General features: G+C 35.0%; 1 long non-coding RNA gene across 1 annotated transcript; it reads left to right on the top strand.

The window, feature by feature from the left end:
- Window positions 1-367: 367 nt before the first annotated feature.
- On the top strand, window positions 368-2,002 carry LOC132107319 (uncharacterized). Its single transcript, XR_009424271.1, has 4 exons — window positions 368-446; window positions 546-594; window positions 723-787; window positions 1,502-2,002. It is a non-coding gene; the product is annotated as an uncharacterized LOC132107319 (long non-coding RNA).
- The last annotated feature ends 12,186 nt before the right edge of the window (window positions 2,003-14,188 follow it).

Below are 14,188 nucleotides of genomic sequence, written 5' to 3' on the forward strand. Positions count from 1 at the left end.
GCGCTGAGAGTTAAAGACACAGAAGCTGTTTGTGTGAGAGTGACTGGCTGTCTGAGGAGGAGGCGGTGTTCTCAGCTTCTTCTGAAGAGAGGGACAGACGGATTTAAGGCGCGTAAACTTCAGAATACCATCAAGTTATCTTTATTTTTACCTAAGACTAAAATAATGTTTGTTTTGTAGATGCTGAAATCCAGAGACAAGATAACTTAATTCTTATGAGACTGATGTGAGTTATTTTTTTAGAAAATTTTTTTTTCTTTTGTGTCCTCCCTGTTTACTTCACATTTTGATGCAACAACAGTATGATTACATGTTAATATTTTATTGAAACCATTGATGTCGCACTTTGCAGAACTCAAACTAACTTTGGAGTTAAGGACACACAAGTCTGCTTGTGTGAGGTGGTTTTCTCAGCTTCTTTGGAAGAGAGGGAAAGATAGTTTAAGGTAAGTAAACTTCATAATTTCATGTTATCAGTTATCAGTTGTAGTTTTTTTTTTTATTTTAATTTTTTACTAAGAGTAAAATAATGTTTGTTTTTGTAGATGTTAAAAGCCAGAGACATGGGAGATCATCATTCTTTTGAGATTTTATGTAATTTATTTTTAGAAAATAGATGTTTCTGTTGTCTCCTGCTGGTTTACTTCACATTTTGATGCAACAACAGTGTGATTACATGCTCATTTCAGTAAAACCATTGATGTCTATGTTTATCATTGCAGAACTCAAACCAACTTTGGAGTTGTCTGATTTGGAGAGTCTTCATTCTTGGTCTTCCTTCTTAAAGGTTAAGTTCACACAAAAAATAATTTACTTGCCCTCATGTCATTCCAAACCTGTAAGACTTTTTTCTGTCTTTACAACATAAATTAATATATTTTTAATTTTCTCATAATTGTGTTAATACATTTATAGTCTAGATAATCAGTATTTTCAAGCCTCATAAATACAGAGTTATTGTAGAAGTAATTCATTCTGATATTTATATATGAATAAATCTTAAATTATATGATAGCAAACATGTATGTTCAAAATAAAATACTGGTCTTCCAGACTAGCATTGGAGGACACAAACTAAGAGAAAATTAAATATATTCATTTGTTTTCCAAAAATGAGCAGAGTTTGTGTGGGTCTGGAACAACATGAGGGAGAGTAAATTATGACCATTTTTATTATTTGGAGAACTAACCATTTGAAGAGCAGCCCTCCACGTACATGAACATTTGTGAGGTATGTGAATGTCATGACTGTTTTAATGTTTCAGTAAAGAAGCTTTCAGAAAGCAATACATTTATTCAAACAATATGACATGCCCTCACACTAGTGTTGCCATTATAGCCTTCTGGAGCGCTGTGATAGACAGACATTAAACAACCACACAAAGTGTTGAAACTTTAAAACAGATTATTTACCTGTCCTTACGGATGTTAATACACCTCTACCTGAAAATGGATAGTTTAATTAAATGTTTTCTTTTTTCAAATGTGTTTCTCTTTTTAGACCGCTGATGAAGAACAGGCGGTGACTGGGATGAATGCTGGTCAAAGAAGATATTGTCCTTTCCCATAAACTGATGCAGCAGTGGTTTTAAATGAGGATGCTGCCCTGGATGATGTAGAAGATGTAACATTTGCTGATGGGACTTCTCCATGACTACATCAATTATGCTAAAGAGATCATGAAAATTGACAGTGATGCATGATTTGTATCCATGGACTATGAAACAAACTTTAAGTGTATAATTTGTAAAAAAAAATTGTTAAATGCTTGTTCTGTGTTGTTTAGTAGAAGAGTTTACACTATCATTCATACACATGCTCACATTCTTTCACACACACACACACACACACACACACACACACACACACACACACACACACACACGCACACACACACACACACACACACACACACACACACGTCTGTTAAATGTTATAATATCAATGTTAATGTTGTGGTTTATTTGTGTACTGTCATGCCAGAATAGTTGGTAAAGAACCTAACTAATAGTACATTTATTGTATAATAGTGATTTCATATATTTTTATACAATATATAAAATACAAAGTTCAATTTGATCTTAAGCTACAACCCGAATTCCGGAAAAGTTGGGACGTTTTTTACATTTTAATAAAATGAAAACTAAAAGACTTTCAAATCACATGAGCCAATATTTTATTCACAATAGAACATAGATAACATAGCAAATGTTTAAACTGAGAAAGTTTACAATTTTATGCACAAAATGAGCTCATTTCAATTTTGATTTCTGCTACAGGTCTCAAAATAGTTGGGACGGGGCATGTTTACCATGGTGTAGCATCTCCTTTTCTTTTCAAAACAGTTTGAAGACATCTGGGCATTGAGGCTATGAGTTGCTGGAGTTTTGCTGTTGGAATTTGGTCCCATTCTTGCCTTATATAGATTTCCAGCTGCTGAAGAGTTCGTGGTCGTCTTTGACGTATTTTTCGTTTAATGATGCGCCAAATGTTCTCTATAGGTGAAAGATCTGGACTGCAGGCAGGCCAGGTTAGCACCCGGACTCTTCTACGACGAAGCCATGCTGTTGTTATAGCTGCAGTATGTGGTTTTGCATTGTCCTGCTGAAATAAACAAGGCCTTCCCTGAAATAGACATTGTTTGGAGGGAAGCATATGTTGCTCTAAAACCTTTATATACCTTTCAGCATTCACAGAGCCTTCCAAAACATGCAAGCTGCCCATACCGTATGCACTTATGCACCCCCATACCATCAGAGATGCTGGCTTTTGAACTGAACGCTGATAACATGCTGGAAGGTCTCCCTCCTCTTTAGCCCGGAGGACACGGCGTCCGTGATTTTCAACAAGAATGTCAAATTTGGACTCGTCTGACCATAAAACACTATTCCACTTTGAAATAGTCCATTTTAAATGAGCCTTGGCCCACAGGACACGACGGCGCTTCTGGACCATGTTCACATATGGCTTCCTTTTTGCATGATAGAGCTTTAGTTGGCATCTGCTGATGGCACGGCGGATTGTGTTTACCGACAGTGGTTTCTGAAAGTATTCCTGGGCCCATTTAGTAATGTCATTGACACAATCATGCCGATGAGTGATGCAGTGTCGTCTGAGAGCCCGAAGACCACGGGCATCCAATAAAGGTCTCCGGCCTTGTCCCTTACGCACAGAGATTTCTCCAGTTTCTCTGAATCTTTTGATGATGTTATGCACTGTAGATGATGAGATTTGCAAAGCCTTTGCAATTTGACGTTGAGGAACATTGTTTTTAAAGTTTTCCACAATTTTTTTACGCAGTCTTTCACAGATTGGAGAGCCTCTGCCCATCTTTACTTCTGAGAGACTCTGCTTCTCTAAGACAAAGCTTTTATAGCTAATCATGTTACAGACCTGATATCAATTAACTTAATTAATCACTAGATGTACTCCCAGCTGAATCTTTTCAAAACTGCTTGCATTTTTAGCCATTTGTTGCCCCCGTGCCAACTTTTTTGAGACCTGTAGCAGGCATTAAATTTTAAATGAGCTAATTAAGTGGATAAAAGTGTAAAATTTCTCAGTTTAAACATTTGCTACGTTATCTATGTTCTATTGTGAATAAAATATTGGCTCATGTGATTTGAAATTCCTTTAGTTTTCATTTTATTAAAATTTTAAAAACGTCCCAACTTTTCCGGAATTCGGGTTGTATATTCAACAAATGTTCAATGCTTTATTTATGAACTCTGTAGCTGTTAATGCCATCCTTTTCTGCATTTCTTCTTACATGTTACTTTTTTACTTTTCTCTTGTTTTTAATAAATATTTTTATTTTGATAATTATTATTTGTGTGTAAAAGTGATATTTAAAATGAACAAGATTTGTAGGTTTAATACCTAGCACAATTTGGGTTCATTTTAATGTGGCATCCTTGCACTCAATTCGTGGCGGCACTCCGCGAGTTAATTTTCTGCCAGCAGGAGGTGCTAAGAGCGGGAGAGGTAAGGGTTTCTCCGGTAACGACTGCAAAGCGGAGGTGAACTCACAAACGCTAACTTATCAAGCACATGTGAAATGAAATCGAACATTTTCTAAATACAGTAGGTTTCCTTCTGAAATACAGTGATAAAAAAACACCCGTTCTGGTTTTTGAAACCCTGCAAAGTAGTAATTTTAAACCATAAAAAGCAAACCAGCAGGCTGGGTTAAACGTAATAACCCAACTGGTTGGGTTAAAATAACCCGGCATTGGGTTCGTCCCTTTTTGACCCAGCGCTGGGTTGCCAAAATAACCCAAATTGGGTTGTTTTCAACCCAGCAGTTTTTGGATTGTTGGGTACATGTACAGTAAATGAACATTTTCAGAAGGCCAACAATTCACCTTTTTTTCTTTTCTTTTTTTTTTGGGGGGGGGGGGGGGGGGGGGGGTCGTATGAAGTATTCTAATTTGTTGAGATTAATTGGTGGGTTTTTGTTAAATGTGAGCCAAAATCATCGCAATTAAAAGAACTAACGACTTAAGCTACTTCAGTCTCAATTTAATACATAAGTTTCACAATTTGAGTTGAACTATTGAAATAAATGAACTTTTCCATGACATTCTAATTTATTGAAATGCACCTGTAAATATTTTATGTGCCTTATACAATTGTGTACTTTATTATTAAAAAGTCAGAGACCACATACAAAATATGAAATACAATTAAAGAGAGCATATATGCCATGATGTATTTTGTTTTATATATATATTATTTCAGATTTTACACTTTTTCAAGATCACTCATCAAAAAAGCAACAAATGTTGTTAACAATGAAAAACAAACATTTTCACTTTTTTGGCCCTTCAAATCCCACTGTGTATCATCCTTCACAATTCACAGCATTTAATCCACATTCCTATTCTATGTTCGCTCACTTTCACCTGTCAGAGACAATCTAAACCACGACTGACTTCACAGGATTGAGCACTCAGTAGTTGGTGGTGGAATGCCAAGTCTATTCTGAGGCACCAGCATTGATTTGAGGCTCATGTAATTGCTGTCTGTTCAGCCACACAAACTCCAAGGTCAGAACGCAGTTTCAGCAGCCCCTCGTGCTTGTGCCGCCTTCATAATTAGTCACTGCTAGAGTGATTTAAGAAGCATTCAGTGTAAAAATGCAGCACTTATCTGCCCCCTTTGTTTTCAGTGCTCTTAAAAAAAAAGATTCTGATTCTTGATTTAATTCAAATTTGTTAAGATTCTGCATATTAATTTATTAATTCTGGCATATAATTCTTATATAATTTTAGTATCCATTTTGCTACGGTTCAAAAGTTTGGGATTGGTAATTAATTAATTAATTAATTAATATTTTTGTTTATTTACATTCTTTGTATGTTTTGAACAAAGTCTCTTCTGCAAATGTTGCATTTATTTGATCTAAAATAGAGTATAATAATACTACTACTACTAATAATAATAATTCCCAGTGATGAAAGCTGAAAGTCTTAAGCGTCCACTTCAGAAATCAATCTAATATGCTGATTTGCTGCTCAAGTAACATTCATTATTATTATTATTATCAATTTTGAAAACAGTTGTGCTGATTTTTTTTTTTTTGTGAAACTTTACAATGACTTTTTTTTTTTATTATTTTTTTTTTCTCTTCTTTGATGAAGAGAAAGTTTTCAAAAATAGCATGTATTTTATTATAATAAATTATACTATTATTTTAAATTATCATAAATTGTTATACATGTATTTCACTTTAATTAAATTTATTTTTATCCTAAGTTTTGATATATTTGCAGTAGGAAATTTACAAAATATCTTCATGGAACTTAACCTTTACTTAATGTCATTGTGTTTTGGCATAAAAGAAAAATCAATAAATTTTTACCCATGCAATGTATTTTTTTGCTATTGCTACAAATATATCCCAGCGACTTAAGACTTAAGACGGGGTTCACAAAATCTCCTATAAACGATAAACGAAAAACGAAAAATTCTGCAGGCTATTTATTGACAATGTACACATTAAAGGGGTCATATGATGTAATTTCAAGTTTCATTTCTCTTTGGAGTGTTACAAGCTCTTGGTTCATAAAGAAGATCTGTAAAGTTGATTTATAAAAAAAAAAGACTAAAGTCTAAAATCCAAAGAGATATTCTTTATAAAAATTAAGAGTCAACCACTCCCTCCTAAAACGGCTCGTTTAAACATGCTCCTAAATGTTTATGTCTCGATGTGGGAAGATTTGTATAATGATGGCCAAATGTTCAGCAAAGAAAGAAGGCATAACTTTTATTGTCACTGATGCTGCCAGTGCCATGTTGTGGAGCCACCACATTTTTTTGTTTTGTTTGGCCTTCCAGACACAACTAGAAATCAGTGGATAAGTTGTTTTTACAACACTGTTCCAACCCAAAATATGTGTGCAACACATTTTATGGAGGATGAGGTCTGTTTCTTGTGAGAGTAGCCTACAATGTGATGTTTTATCAACATTTTATCAATGTTTTATTCACTATCAATAACCACACCATCCATCCAACCACCTCAAGAGAGAACCATGCACAGAAAATCAACGCGGCCAATTCACCATTAGTAATCACATTATCTATTCTGCCACCAAGAGAAAGAACCACTATAAATATTCATAGCAGCCTTACCTTCATTCTCTCTAGTCTTTCAGCATGGGGCATGGAGGAGAAACAGTAATGTACAGTATGTGGAAAATAATGTTTGGCTGTTGGCCAAAGTGCTGTACAAATTTTAACCATATACCAAAATACAAAAGTAAACATAGAATACAGCAACAAAATTCCACTACAGTTATGCCACTGCACCTACTTATGACCACATGCTGCAGCAAATAAATATGTTTTAAGAAGAGACATACAATCATTGTATGTTGGTGCAATTCTTATATAGAGTGGCATCTTGTTACATACTGTAGCTGTGGAGCAGCCACTGAAATGGCACGATATCCTTTCGATTTCAAGCGTGTCATTGAAACAGTCAACTGAAGACCACTAGTTGATAGAAGTTCCCTGGAGGTATTACAGTGGAACAGAAGGAGATCAGAGATATATGATGGAGCAAGTCCATGCAAACCCTTATAAACAAACAACAATGTTTTAAAATGTATACAATATTTAACTGAGAGCCAGTGGAGAGAGATCCACACTGGTGAAACATGTTCCCTCTTCCTTGTTCCACTTAACAATCTAGCGGCATCATTTTGAAAAAGAAGTGACAATAGAGACTGTGAAACACTGAAGTACAATACATTACAATAATATAATCTTTTCAGTGATAATTTCCCACTGTATGTCTTTAGCAAATTCTGACAGTATCTTTTTTTAACTCCAAATAAGGGTTTGTGCTGGTGCAAGCTGATAGTAAATCTGGCCCTTAGTTGTTAACTCCTACTAAAGACTATAGTAAGATTGTGAATATTTTGAATTATTCAAAAGAATCAGTTCATAAAAGTGATTTGTTGTGAAATAGACTACACATGTCATGCTGTACTAAAGAACCATTCATAAGAATCATTGTTCTCCCAGTCAGCTTGGTCACAATCTCATTTTCCTCCAGCTTCAGTCTGACTGGTCATGTCATTTACGATTGGCTAGTGTGCAATTGTGTCCAAAATGTTAGCATCCAGTCAGAGGCAGCTGCTATTTAGATGAATGTGAATTCCAGCAGATAGCTTTCTCCAGGTATTCTGGTGTCACTCCAGATGTGTGTGTATGTATCTGTGCGCGCTCATGTGTGACCGTGTGCACGTTTTCCCTCCGGAGCAGTCAGCAGAAATGACACCTGCCCACCTTGTTCCACTCCACTCTCTTTCTCACTGCTCTTGATGCTTGACAGCTCTACACGTGTAAAGGCCATCTCTAAAGGGGCAGGTCTACTTCCAGCCAGTAAGAGGTGACTTTATTGGGACTTGTAAACACATTTTCACCAGGCTAAGCTGCACCACAGGGAGCCCAAACTCTGATATGAACAAGTCTGCTAAACTAGACTGAGACTCTAGTGCTTTGCTGTAGAGTCTTTGACCTTTTGTCTGCAACGTGATGGGATCTGACAGTTAATACAATAGTGGAGCAGCAGTAATAGAGGCATAATTATAGAATACAGGCACAGTTGCTCAAAAAAGCTAATGTACCATTCAGATTGTGAAAATGTGAAATACATTAAGCTCTGTAACTTGTATCAGATTTTCTCCACTCACAAATAAGCTAAAGAAAGGTTGCATGCTGTGTGGGATTAATCCTTTGAGAAAGATCAAAGCTGTAAATGAATTGATTTGAAAGTTTCAAACAAATCCCAGGCTGCAAAGTAATACTTAAGTAGAGGTCTACACGGAGGACCCAAGACCCGAGGACCCGGACCCAGGTCCAAATTTCAAAATAATAGAGGGCTCAGGGTCAGTTCAGTGTAGCACATTTACTAGGGGTGTGAAGAGACACTTATCCCACGAGACGAGATGACACATGAGACTGGGTTCACGAGAACAAGACGAGATGAGATTTTGTAACTTTTTTGAAGAAATCCTCAGTGATTCAATATAGAAGGAAAAGTCTCTTATTCAAAATGCTAAAAAATGTAGATGCATTTTGAAATCAACTTGTACTTTACGAAATCAAACCTCTATTTTAATTAATTGTATGCAACTATAAACAAAATGTAAACTAGAGCAGCATGATTTTTGATAAATTGAGAATCATGTTTTTTTTTATACATAGGCCTATAAATTGGAGATCACGATTGTCAAAAAAAAATTAAAAAAATAAAGAAAACTAAACGAAATAACATAATTTACTAGTGTTTCTGACAAAATGTTCATTGCTTAAGTCTTTATGTATATATGTATACACTGTTTGTGTTGCTCTTTCTGGATCACCTGCAGCATGAATGAATTAACATGGGCAGCAACAAAACGTGCTTCTCACTCAACAGTCATAACAGACATAGCTGAATCGTTGTCATTCAAGAATAAAATAGCGTGAGTGTTTGAATTGAGATCGCCAACTTTAAACAATTAAAGACAATTTTTGATCATGGACGATAGAAATGTCTCCACGATCTGCTTATTCACAATATATATATATATATATATTGCATCTGCTTTAAAGCCTTACTGGTTATTTAAAAGTTTCATTCGTGTGATTTTCTGACATGCGGTTTTTCTGAGCACCCTCAAAATGCGGCACGAAAATGAAAAAGCCTGTCAAACTGTGCCTGATTACTGAACTAAGTTATGTTTTGTGCTAATGCTGTCAAAACATGCAATGTTTGTGTATAGACTCAGCTGGATATGTCAAAAATGAAAGTAAATACCTGAAAGACACAGATGCATGTCTGCATATTAGATGCGTGCAGGTCTTAAAGAGACAGTAGGGCACATGCTGCTGACTGTAATGAAAGGGATAGTTCACCTTAATTTAATTGTTTATTCACTCACATGTTGTCCCAAACCTATATTAACTTCTTTCTTGTGCTGAACAAAAAAGAAGATATTTTGAAGAATCTGTGTAACCAAACAGTTGCTGGTCCACATTGACTTTGAAAGTGTGTGTGTGCGTGTGTGTTTTTTGGTGTGTGTGTGTTGGTTTTCCACCTTCTTCAAAGTAGCGTTTATGTTTACCAGAAGAAGGAAACTCGTTCAGGATTAAAACAACTTTTGAGTGAGTACATGAAGGTATACAAAAATAAAACACAATCATGATAAAATCATGATATTTCTGCAAAAAAAAAAATCCCATACAAACACATACAGACTCCAAACCCCCGTCCCCAGTCCAAGATTGTGCCCTCATAATGCCATTCCCCCACTGATGAAATATGAACATTTTAGACAGGAAAACAATAAACTAATTCTACAATCTTGACAATTTACTTCATGGACATATTGCAAACTTGATGCAGAATTGTTATATAAACTTGATGGATTAAATTTTAGTATATGTGATTTTTTATTATGTATTTTTCATAAAATGTTATCAAAACCCCATAGGGTATTTTCAGAAACATTGGTTGATAGTGATAATTATGCAAAATGTTACTTAAAATATGTTTGTAAAGTGTAAAAAACTACATTTTTATTTTATTTTTTGATTAATTTTTTTGCTCAACGTCTCTTCCTGCTATTCAAGGCTGCATTTATTTGAATAAACTGCAGTAAAACCAGCAATACTGTATTTTTTTTGTGTACGCAATTTTCCACGCACATATCAGGATTCATAAAAATACATTTGCTGTAAATATGTATGTATGGACATTCCAGACTATGTGTATGTACTTTTTTTCCTGGAGTGAGAAAGGAAATGAAGTAAACAACGATTTTTAAATCTGTTTTTATTTTGATATCCACATTTAAATTAAATATTCCTCTCTCATTACTGGAGATAAGCACTGAAATTACATAAAGTCATTACACAGAGGTTAAACGTAAATTTAGAGATATTTAGTCGATGCGCTTGATCACTTTTCCTGTGGCATGCTGTTTTAATGACAGCAAGGAGTGATTTAAGTGCACAATACTTAATCTTTAAACTAAACTGCAGATCTCATGTAATGTTAAATTATGCGCACTTACTTCGATATTATGGCAGGCACTGCTGGGTTCAGTGGAACAGTCTATTGTCCAGTTTGAATAGGTCCAATGATAATAGCACATTTTAATACACCAAATAATGTTATTTTTAGCCGCATCATATGACCCATTTAAATGCTTAAATTTATCTGCAACTCAAGTACTGCAGGGTGTTTCAAATAAACATATTTTTGTCAATTGAAGTAAACTGATATTCCATGTTTAGGGAGGAAGGACATTAACATGTAGAGACGCTTTGAATCAGAACACAGTAACCGTTTTTATGAAAGAGTCATTGAATCATTTACTCAGTCGATTTCCTCAAACACTAACTAATCCAGGAACAAAATCTTTGAGCAGGTCGCCGAACCTCCCAACTGCTCCCCGGGCACTGCAACATTGGCTACCCACTGCTCCGAGTGTGTGTTCATGGTGTGTGTGTGTGTGCGTGTTTGTTCACTACTTACTTCAGTGTGTGCACTTGCTGGGTTAAATACTGAGCACAAATTCCAAGTATGGGACACCATACTTGGCCGCACGTCAGATTCTTTCTGTCTTTTCCTTTCTATACTGTAAGAAATACAATGGCAATTAGCAAAGCATAATACATATGCTTAATTTACAAACCCAATTACAAAAAAGTTGGGACACTGTGGAAGTTTCGAATTTCTATATTTTATTCAGAATACAACATAGATGACATATCAAATGTTTAAACTGAAAAAATACGTCGATTTTCAATTTCATGGCATCAACACATCTCAAGAAAGTTGGGACAAGGCCATGTTTACCACTGAGTGGCATCCCCTCTTAATTTTATAAAAGTCAGCAAACGTCTGGGGAATGAGGAGACAAGTTGCTCAAGTTTAGGAATAGGAATGTTGTCCCATTCTTGTCTAATACAGGCTTTGGGACATTGGGGGAATTGGTGATCCTCTGCCCATCTTGACTTCTGAGAGACACTGCCGCTCTGAGAGGCTCTTTTTATACTCAATCATGTTGCCAATTGACCTAATAAGTTGCAAATTGGTCCTCCAGCTGTTCCTTATATGTACATTTAACTTTTCCAGCCTTTAACTATTGCTACCTGTCCCAATTTTTTGGAATGTGCAGCTCTCATGAAATCCAGAATGAGCCAATATTTGGCATGACATTTCAAAATGTCTCACTTTCAACATTTGATATGTTATCTATATTCTATTGTGAATAAAATATAATTTTACGAGATTTGTAAATTATTCCATTCCTTTTTTACTCACAATTTGTACAGTGTCCCAACTTTTTTGGAATCGGGTTTGTATTACTTGGATATGATTTATCACAAGCACTTCTTTGTGTTTCATCAGTTCAAACATTTCTGATTTGTATTCAGTAAACAGCGATAGCGGGATGCTTTTGTCCATAATAAGGATTTCCTGGCATGTCATAAGTTATTACTTCTCCGGTGTCAAGTATGAATGAATAAATGCATTTTGTCAAGTGAAGTGACCTTAAACAGATATCCCAGATAAAGACCAAATTACTCATTTGAGTCGCTTTGTTGAATTACTCTTTACTCATGTAATTGGTTTCAGTCTGACAAATCCTCCATTTAATGAAGTAATTACTTAATCAAAAGCTCAAATGCAAGTTCTGGTTGCTTTCATTGTTGACCATTAAAAAAAGTGTAGCCAGAAGGCTTGTTAGACATACTTAATAATTTTTTAGAAGTATTCACGCTGAGTTAATTAAATCAAGACATGCTGATAAATAGGCCTTCGTTATTTATTTAGCTACTTCTTTGCAGTGTTCCTGGCAATTTAATATAAAATTCAAAACAGGGTTTGTACTATTAACCAAAATGTTATGAATATCATGATGTGTTTGTTTAAATCTCCCACCCTCTGTTGCTTCTTTGAATAGCGATAGAAATGAGCCTCCAGCAGTGTTTAGTACAAACAACATTCATCTCAGACCCCAGAATTCGATGTGTTGCTTTCATATTTCACTGTCCAAAGCAAACAGCAAAATGCCTTTGGGAAGACAATAAATTTGACTGACGGTCTGTGACAGAGAGGCATTTACTAGAATTTTCTTTTTGGGGAAATGTCTAAAAGAATAATGAATCAATCATTGACAGAGGCATCAACTTCATGCCTAGGCCATTAGAAACGCTGCCAGTGTTTCCAGGGTCGTTCAGTATGTTTCCAGGATCAGTGGTCACACTCCCTTCGGGAACTGCTGTGTGAGACACACTAAAGCAACTTACATGCACTGTACAAAAAAAAAAAATGATTTTTTTTTTTTTTTACGAAAACACCATGTGACACAAATGTGGAATATTTCTTCCATTAAGCTACTAAAGCAAACATATGAGGAACAAAAACATGATGTATCAGACAAATGCAAACCAAAAACTAATTCATGCTGTGGTGAGTCAATCAAGTAAATGGATGTGCTATCCTGTGGGTCATGCAGTGCACTCACACTGATGGCAATGCTGCAACATTGACACATTTTTTGATTGTTTTCTTTTTTTTTCCTCTCAAAACAACGCTTCCTATGAGATGAAATGTTACTTTTATATAGTATATTATACTGTTAACCAACTGTATTATACTGCATATCTTATAAGGGTTAGGGCTGTGTAATATATCGAAATTATTGAAATATCGCAAATGTACGTCACAATATGCATATCACTACTGCTTGCAATATTTGGGGCCATGAACAAAAGACAGAGAAAACCATTCAAGGCTATTACCTAAATAACTTGTGTAGCTTAAATAAGAATCAGTGCATATTGAATTAATAGATCAAATACTAAGCAGTGTTTTCCTTTTTATTATTCAGTTTCCAAACTCATGGTGAAATTATTAAACTAATGTTAATTTTTTTTTTTTTTTTTTTTATGTAGTGCTTAGCTAGAGTTATTTTAGAATCAGAATCAGATTGAGCTTTATTCGCCACTTAAGTGTGCACAAACACAAGGAATTTGTTGTGGGTGTTACAGGAGCTCTTGAAACATACATACATACATACAAATAACCATGTATATATGACCCAAGATAAAGTAGTTATAGAAGTTCACAGAACTGACTCGAAGCATTTGCCACTTTAAGCATTATAAGTTGTCTATCGAATATCGCACTATTATATGAGTTATCGCATATCGCATTTTTCTTCAGTATATAAAATATATATGTAATGACAATATTATGACAGCATTACTCTTCACCACTCAAAAACAACATGCCCATCATAAAAGATTCAAGTCATTGTTTGTATGAATTTTAACCTTGTTTTAAATAAATTTACCCTAATTAATAAAAAAAACATCATACTTAAAAATGTGCGGCAGTTATATGGCACAGTATCATTTGCACATGCTGCTTTAATTGCACATTATTTTTAATCTGATTCGAGCTTCTGAAAATGTCTAACTTTTCTTGTTAATAAGTCAAATGTGTTACACTCAGACCAAATGTTTGAATACAGCAGAAACTAGAAAAGAAACTATTTTTTTTTTCTTCTTCATTTTTTTCTCTCAGCAAATAAACCATCGGCTCAGTTAAGATTTAAAAATGGAAAAGGATCAGTGAAACTTTGGCTGGAGGAACCAAAAGGAAATAAGCAGAATC

This window comes from Carassius carassius, chromosome 27, assembly GCF_963082965.1.
Source record: "Carassius carassius chromosome 27, fCarCar2.1, whole genome shotgun sequence".
NCBI lineage: Eukaryota > Metazoa > Chordata > Actinopteri > Cypriniformes > Cyprinidae > Carassius > Carassius carassius.